This window comes from Vombatus ursinus, unplaced genomic scaffold, assembly GCF_900497805.2.
Source record: "Vombatus ursinus unplaced genomic scaffold, bare-nosed wombat genome assembly UNPS02014784.1, whole genome shotgun sequence".
In the NCBI taxonomy this organism is placed as follows: domain Eukaryota; kingdom Metazoa; phylum Chordata; class Mammalia; order Diprotodontia; family Vombatidae; genus Vombatus; species Vombatus ursinus.
In genome coordinates this window covers 21,763,010-21,772,333 of record NW_020954562.1, presented here as the reverse complement: position 1 = coordinate 21,772,333, position 9,324 = coordinate 21,763,010, and the positions used below count along the sequence as shown (strand labels likewise).

Below are 9,324 nucleotides of genomic sequence, written 5' to 3'. Positions count from 1 at the left end.
AAAATAGATCTGAAAATTACCTGATGGAAGTGGTATTACAGCAGTACTGTGTGCCCTCCATTTCCTTGGCCCTCTACCTCTCCAAGGAGAATGAGATTGGTTATGTACCATCTCTTACCTGATAGTCTGAGGTTCTGTCACTAACGCCCAGACTGGTGGTGCTGTTGTCCTGCATCGCTCCCAGGGCCCACAATGAGAAACAGGTTGGAGGCTGCTAAAGCTGAACTCTGTGGATTATATTGATCCTTGAAAACTCAGGAGTACCTGTCTCATCTCAGCCATTATTGGGAATGATTTCTGTGTCTGCATAGATCTGATCATAATCAGCTGTATGCGGGCCATGTACCAATCCCTAGAACAGTCTCTCTGGTGTAATTTTCCCTTCATTCTCAGGATCCACATCTGTATCAGTCTCTGCATGTATTGCTCCATTCTAAGGAGGAATTCAATAGACTTTTCTCCTTGCCACACAGTATTAGAGAAAAATCAGTGTAGGGGTCTTCTAATCCTTCCCTTCAGACATGTGAGCTAAAGTTTGTATACACTCTAGCCAGGTAACATTCAGCCTTATCTCTAGAAGGATATCTACTGCCTTGGCAGCTATCCTCCTTGGGCTATATGACAAGTCTTGTCACTTTGTCAGCCTCAGGGGCATTCCACTGTCCTAGGCGGTCTTACCTATCCAACTCAAGTTTCCCAGAACTGCTCTTCTGGGACATTGTGGGGTCCCTATAGGTGAAAAACCATAAAACACAGTAAGAAGTGAAAGCCATAACTTAAACTGTGTAAGGTGGAAGCCTAGCCACGGTGAACTGTTAAAATCATAATTCAGACACTGAATCATAACTCAGATAATATGACCAGGCAATAACACGGACACAGTGACCAGTTCATGACCAGTATGTGACCAGTACACAATCTTATGTTTGGGCGTTTACCCAACAGTCCTGGCTTAATGCCCAAGCTTGGAAATGAGCTCATTGCTAAGCAGAAAACCAAAAATATCCACCAATCAGTATTGATATACTCTATAGCCCCTCCTCCCTTTGCCTGATTTCCATAATTACTACTGGGCTTTCCTGGAATCTTTGTGCTAATCCAACCTGTAATCTAGCTATCACTCCAGACTGATGACTATCAAACTCTTGGCAGGGATCCATCATACTGCCCCAACGTAAGTATCCAATTGATTAAACTACTAACTATAATCAATCTGGAGCTCTTTGGCCTCTTCCTTTGGCATCAAACTTGCCCCACTGTTTGGGAGAGAGGTACAGAGTTCCCTAGGTGGGGGAATTCCAGACCCTACAGGGACCAAGGTTCATGTCCAGAGAAAATGATAATTGGGGCCTATAGTATGTGTATACCACAGAGGGAAAAGCCTCTGCCTAACTCAGAGATGGAGTAGAGTTCTTGGGTATTATTATAACTCAGCCTCTGCAGGAATGTTCCTTTGATTAGCAGGGCTTCTACATCTTTAAGCAGTTCCTCGTCCTGAGAGAGTGAACAAGTTTGAAATTCCCAGAAATGATTTCCTGTTAGTTCTTCAGGTATATCTCCGTGGTCGAAATCCTCAGGCCGGAGTAGAAAAATTTCCTGAGTTATCTTACCTGCCTTATCATGAGCGGCCTTAATTGTACTTTCTTCTAATCCTTTCACTTTGCAGCCCAATATCCTTAAAATGTCCTAATTCTTAAGGTTTGGGTTGTGAAAATGGCTACCTTGATTTCCTTGGAACCACCCTCCACCCCGCCCCAATTATCCAAGTAACCAGAAGAACTGTATGAGGACTGGCTGTATTAGCTATGCTGCAGAGCGGCCTGACATAGCAGCAAAATTTTGTGGTGACTGAGAGTAAACCTAGATGTACATGCAGAAAATCAGCAACTCTGAAGCCAAGCTTTGAAGCAGACCCTGAGCCATATGGTGGTTTATAGACACAGGAGATACCCCTATCTTCAGAGACTCATTTAACTGTTGGTTATGGAGCTCTCAGACAAAAATCCCGTGCAAGTTCCCCAAAGGAACTTCTCCCGCTACTATTAGCCTTACAATAAACTGCCTCTTGATTGAAAGGCAGCCTGAGTGTGTGAATTTGTTCCAGGCAACAAAAGTGTTTTCCAGCATGGGAAGACAAAATCCCACTTCAGAAACAAACCTAGTACAAGGAAATCCTAAAAAACCTTTCTAAATTAAGGTCTTTTCCCAGACCTCAGTTTGTCTAACCCATTCAATAACTAAGGGCTAGGTAAGAATTGAGGCCAAAGAGGCCTAATATATTACCACAAAAATAATAAACGATCTGAGAGAGGGAAGACCCTCAAGTTTTCTCACCAGAACAGAAAACAACCTGGAATTCCTCATTTCCCTGGTTCCCTGAGGATTCCTGCCTAAGATCTGTCCAAATTCCCACCTTTTCTCCTTTCTTTGTTCAAAAAAAGTATAAATATTTCACTCTTTCCAACTAGACTTTGAACATGTCACATAACACTGACACTGTTCCAGTTTGCAAGCTTTTCCTTGTCAGGCAATAAATGCATTTATAATCTGTGTAAACTGTGATTAGACTCTGGTTCATTCCAGGTTCCCCCTTTTGGGGCCTAGGGTTTCTTCCATTTAATAGTTCACAAGGGTTTTTCTTTGACCAGGTGTGTTCCTGGTATTAGGAGACCTCTGTGCTTTTCAGTTGAGAAAGCAAAAGAGTATTACTCAAGTATCTTAGTTTTCATCTTTTCTAGAGATTTCTCCATGCGAGCCCACATCAATACACAAATATTAATGGTAACAAATGTATGGTATTACATCAATACTGGCCTATTGGATTAACAAACTGTGCTTAATAATTGTATTGATGGGGTGGTGGGACCTGTACCCCAAAAAGCCCTGAGATCATGTTTCTGGAAGCTTCCCAATCTCTCAATAGGTCCCTGTCCAGTGAGAAAATTTTCCCTTGCTGCAGAACACATTCTCTTATCAGAACAGATGCAGGGGTGTCTGGCCCAAGGATTTTTGTCCCTGGCTGGCCCAAGGACTCTCCCTTGTGCAAGATCCCCAAGGTCCATGCCTCTGGCAACTAAACAAAAAATTTGTCTTTTCTCCCTTAATGTCTGGTATCAACAAAATTGTCTCTGCAAAACTTCCTACATTTTCCCATCCATAGATCACTGATGCCGGTTCCCAAGACACCTGGAGCCCTTGCATTACCTAATTATTCTTTTCCCTGCCTCTTTTCTATAGAGGTTTTAGATTCACACCCATTTAGTCGCGAGTTCCCCAAAAGAACTTCACCTGCTACTATTGGCGTGCAATAAACTGCCTCTTGATGGAAAGACAGCCTAAGTGTGTGAATTCATTCCAGGCAACTCTGTCTTGGCATTCTCCAGGTTCCAGCACCCCTAAACTGTCGGCACCTCTAGCCTCTTCAATATTACAGCAAAAGACATTAATTCCAATCATGAAAATAGCACCAATGACTTTCTCACATATCAACATATAGAGAGTAATTATACACATTTAGTAGCATTTGGACTTTAAAGGAATACCTGTTATCAATAAATGCAGCAATTGTTTAACAGTAGGATGCAGCAAAGCCAGGATAAACTTGTTACACCTCAATTTTTGTTTTGTTTTGTTTTGGTTTGGTTTGGATTTTTTTGTGAGGCAGTTGGGGTTAAGTGACTTGCCCAGGGTCACACAGCTAGTTTCAAGGGTCTGGGTTAAGATGGATTTGAACTCAGGTCCTCCTGACTCCAAGGCCAGTGCTCTATCCACTGTGCCACCTACCTGCTCACCCCCTCCCCAATTTTTTTTAAATAATAAAATTTCATTGAAAAAACATTCTAGGATATAGCCAGGAAAAAACAAAATTATGGCTCTAAAAATAATTCACTTCCTATGAAAAGAAAAATAAAATAAAATGCAAATGAAAGTGTTTTCCAGAATGGGAAGACAAAATCTCACTTCAGAAATAAACCTAGTCACAAGGAAATCCTAAAAAACCTTTCTGAATTAAGGTCTTTTCCCAGACCCCAGTTTGTCTAACCCATTCAATAACTAAGGGCTAGGTAAGAATTGAGGCCAAAGATGTCCAATACATTACTACAAAAATATCAGTCTGGAAGGGAGAAGACTGTCAAGTTTTCTCACCAGAACAGAAAACAATTGCTACTTACACTTATTCTAAGCCAACAAAACCTAAACAAAGATCCATAGAGGCTTTGGCTGAGGAACTATTATTGACCATTCAATGAAAGTCAGAGTGATTTGGGTTTAAAGGTTAGCCAAGAAGCTCCATTGGAAACACAGTAAGCTGATTCAGAGAAAACTTACTGAAGCAGCACAGGACAGAAAGTAAATTGTCCCAGCTTTTGTGGGGGAAAAAAATTAGCCCCCCAAGCCCCAAAATATCCTACAAAATACAAGCAACCAAAATATTCCTATGGACACATTTCCCAAGTGGAGAGAGGGACCACATATGGCAAGGGACATCATGTTCCTATTCCCAGCTTGCTACTCTAGAGACTTTGGGGAGTAGTCCTCTTGGGTGAGATCCAGGTCATTCTCTTTTGGTTGAGATGAGTTATCTTGCTCCAATGGGAGAGCTCCTTCATTCTGTATTGTCTGGTGTATATTCTCCTATGAATGCCTTCTCTGATTTCTGTTTTGCTGTGATTTAGATAAATGGGCTTCTTTGTTATTTGCTATGTATGTTCATTGTGGAAGTGGTATCGGGTGGGAAATGGGTCAAGCCTTGGATATAGAGGTTTGTTGTTCAGTTGTTTTTCAGTTGTGTGCAATTCTTTGTGACCCCATTTAGGGTTTTCTTGGCAAAGATACTGGAGTGGTTTGCCATTTCCTTCTCCAGCTCATTTTACAGATGAGGAAACTGAGGCAAACAGGGGAAGTGACTTGCCTAGGGTCACACAGCTATTAAGTCTGAAGCCAGATCTGAACTCAGGAAAAGGAATCTTTCTGACTCTAGACTCAGTATTCTATCCACTGCCCCAAATGCAGAGTTTGGATTCTCTCTTTCCCTCAAAATGACAAAGTGATTAAAAGTTAGGTGAAATCCAATCATATCCCCTAGATTAATAATATTTAAGAGAGCAGATAGTCTTCTTCAGTCCTCTTCTCTCTCTGAGAACAGAATGGTAGCCTGTACTCCCAAACTCCAGCTTCCCCTCCTGGCAGGAATGAAAGTCTCTCTTTGAGAAAGGTCAGGGAAGAAGATGATGGAGTGTGGGACTTGGACACCTAAAATGCAACCCAGCTCCTGAATTTTCCCACACATCCCCACCTAGATACTCAATAATCCTTTCAACAGTCTTTTCATTTTGGTCCCTACTCAGTCCAACCCTCCTTTCTCTGTAACCTCTCAGAGCACCCCAGGTTACTTCCTACCTCTTAATGCCATCTAGACCCCTTCTCTGTTACTTTTGTATCATCCTAGGCTTAAGAGAGCAGATAGTCTTCTTCAGTCCTCTTCTCTTAGGCTACCCCATGATCCCATCCAAATCTTTCCATAATCTTGTCCCTACCAAATTCTTAAACTCTCACCCACTTCTGTTGGGGACACAACAAACTTTGTCTCTGACTGAAAGAAGGCTTGAGTGGTCAAATTCTTTCAACGCAGATCTATACCCTTTGCCTTTGCATGTTAGGGTTCCCAAGACCCCTACACAGCAACAAAGAGACTAGAGATGTCTATTCTTCCTTTATGATGTTGACTACTCAGGTCTTCCCAGAGTCTTTTCCTTCAGCAACCTAAGGTGGGATTGGCCTATTCCATTTTTTTTTCTCTCTTTCAAAGCTGAATCGCTCTAGGAAGACTTGAAGCTTGAGTACCCAAAGGGAAACTGGCCAAGAACTAAAGTTCTCACCTTTTGCTAATTCTGCCCTGCCTTTCATGGATAGCAGGCCTTCATCTCCACCAAGAAAGAAGGGTTACACTTGAGTAGACATTAAAAATATCTTAGTCAAGTAACTGACTTGTGTCTGAAGCTGCTATAACTTAAACATGGTAAACTCTACAAAAAAAGCATGAGACCTGACCTCTGTCCCTCCCATCTGGTTCATTTCCTCCAGCATGTCTGATCAGTGGAGGTGCTTGTTAAGTTCCAATGATTGGCTCCTGGTCAGCTGCTCATCAACTGTGGGGATGGGCTCATTTACAATGACTTTCTAAGCCTCCAGCTATATTGACTTCACTGCAGATCAAGTAGACCCAATTTCACCACTGACTAAGAAGATAACTATAAAATCTCCAGTTGTTGCATCCCCAATGGACAATCACCCAGCCTGGGATGGCCATGGCCATGGAACCCAAAGGAGGTATTGGCTTTTTACATCACAACTGCACTCCAAAATTCCAGGCCAACCAAGTACAGAAAAGAAAGAAATAGAAACAAGGCTTTATCACTGACTCTGTGGTCCTGAGCCCTAAAGATTTAGTCAGAGACACGGTTGAAGCCAAGTCAAAGCATGGCATCTGCAGAATCTCTATCACATATGATATATGTGTGATATAGGGGAGTCCACCTAATGGCATCACCTCCTCTCATGACATCAGCTTTCTTAAGGAGGAGGAAGGTAGCTGCTTCCTGGGCAGTATCATGATGAAGAGGGAGGATCTGGCAGTGGCTCATGCAGGAATCACACTAAAGGAATCCAGTGAAATCCTACAGTGGAGCAAGGAGGGAAAGCTGCCTGTTTTGAAAAAGAATGATAAACTAGTGGCCATCATTGCCTCCGTGGATGTGCAGAACCAGCACTACTCACTGATATCTAAGAATGCCAAGGACAGCTGCTGTGTAGGGTAGCCATTGCCATTCATAAGGATGATCAATATTGGTTTGACCAAGCTGGTAATGATGTGGTTGTGTTAGACTCTTCTCAAGGAAGTTCTACCTTCCAAATTAACATGATCAAGTATATCAAAGAGAAAAACACCACATCTGGTTATTGGTGGCAATGTAGCGACAACTGTCCAGGAGAAAAAAACACATTGATGGACACCCTGTGGTTCGCATGGGCAGCTACTCCATTTGTCTTTTGCAGGGAGTGCTCACAGCCCTAGATGATAGCTGTATACAAGCTCTCAGAATAAATAGTCACAGTGCTGCAGGGTCCCAATCATTGATAACAGAAGCATCCAAAAGGTGAGTAACATTGCTACAGCCTTCATCCTTGGAGGTTCCACAATGACAATAGGTTTTCTGTTGAGGCCCCACATGAATTCTTCTCCCTATGGGAGCCAGATAAAGAAATACAGGAGGATGAGACATAGACAAAAACATAGGCACGAAAAACTACTATTTCAGTGAGTTCACAGAACAAATTTGTTTGGATTCAGTCAAAGTGCCTCACTTGAGGACCTAGAGGTCACATATGGCCTCTAGGCTACAGGTTCCCCACCCCTGGACTCTGGGGCTATGTAGGCTGAAAGGTCAATCTATGAGTTCATTCCTTACTTGATTTCTAGTATCCAGCACTCCTAGCAAGATATTGGTGCCAAGAGTTTAATTGAAATTAGTCATAATGTACTCAAGGAAGCTGAAAATGGAGAAGAGGATGTCGTCTGTCTAGGTGGAAAGTGGCTTTCATGAACTCTATTTGTATGAGAAGCAACTTTTCTTAGAAGTAGTCTTGTTTGGTTTTGCTGCCCCTTACCTCTTCCCTTTTTGGTTTTTCAAGAGAAAACCAATTTTTTTTTGTTTTTAGTAATGCTATGGAGGTTAGAAAAAGATTTTGGAAGAGAGCATTGAAAGTAACAGAAGCATTGGGAATTCAATTTAATTTGCTTCCCCTTCTTAGAATGCCAGCTTCCTTCAAACATGGCCTCAGGTGCCATTCCTACAGGAGGCCTTTCCTGATCTCTAGACAGAAGCATTCTCTCCCTCTTGAAATCACTTTGTATTATTTTATACATACTCTATATTTAATTATCTGTGAATGTGTATCCTCTCAGTAAAATACTAGCTCCTAAACAATAATAATGAGATAATGATAGATAACATTTATAGAGTGTTTCCTATGTGCTAGGCACTGTGTTAAATACTTAACAATTATTATCTCCTTTGATCCTCACAACAAATCTTCCAGGTAGGTGCTATTATTATCTTTGTTAAGTGACTTGCCCAGGGTCACACACCTAGTAGGTGTTTGAGGACAGATTTAAATTCAGGTCTTCCTGACTCCAAGCTTTGTACTCTATCCACTGTGCCACCTAGCTGCATAAAGAGTGGTGACAATCATTTTATGTCATTTGCCTAGCTTTGTGCTTTGAATATGGCAGTTATTCAATAAATGCTTGAATAGAACCAATAGATGTTTCTCAAGGACATATTGTATACAGAGCACTGGGGGAGGTACAAAGGTGAGACAAAATGTTGAACCTGTCTTCAGCGAGCTTAGAGTCAGTCAATTATTAGGAATAGGCCTTACAAAGGCAGCTAGATGGCACAATGGATAGTGTGGGGCCTGGAGTCAGGAAAACCTGCGTTCAGATCCAGACTCAGACATTACTAGCTGTGTGACCCTGGGCAAATCTCTTTATCCTGTTTGTCTCAGCTTCCTCATCCGTAAAATGAACTGGAGAAGGAAATGGCAAATCACTCCAGCATCTCTGCCAAGAAAACCCCAAACGGGGTCACAACAACAACAAACAACCTATGAGGAAAATCAATGAAAGTGGGAGAAGTTAGTCTGGAGAAAAGAAAAGTGAGAGAAGATTTACTAATAACAACATGCATTTAAACAGTACTTTACAGCCTACAAAATGCTTTTTTAAAAAAAATTTTTAAAGGTTACCATAGAGGTAGGTAGTAAAAATTTTATCATCCTTCATTTGCAAATAAGAAAGTTTCAAAAAAGTGAAGTGACTTGCCCAAGGTATATACTTACATAAGTGAGTGGTCACAGAACCTAACATTGAACTCAGTTCTTTTTCTCCTCTGAGCCCTGTGTATCAAGTATTTGTATTCACCATATTCATTCCTAGGCATTTGGAATAATAATAGATCCCTTGACAGAAGACCTGCACAACCAACAAAAGGCCAGAAACAGAAGCAACAAAGGGTCCATACAAAAGTATTCTTTCACACCCTTCTAACAAGGTAGTCTGAATAAATCTTTTCTTGCATTTACAGAGAGTTACCACTTGAGGGAGTATGTGAGCCACCAAAAATGAAAAAAAAGGAAGAGAGGAGAGAAGGGAAGAGAGAAAGAGAGAAAGGGGGAAAGAAAGAGAGAAAGGGAGAAAGGAAGGAAGGAAGGAAGGAAGGAAGGAAGGAAGGAAGGAAGGAAGGAAGGAAGGAAGAAAGAAAG

General features: G+C 41.6%; 1 pseudogene; it reads left to right on the top strand.

Annotated features, from left to right (window-relative positions):
• The first annotated feature begins 331 nt into the window (after positions 1 to 331).
• LOC114046505 lies at positions 332 to 7,161 on the top strand (annotated as a pseudogene).
• The last annotated feature ends 2,163 nt before the right edge of the window (positions 7,162 to 9,324 follow it).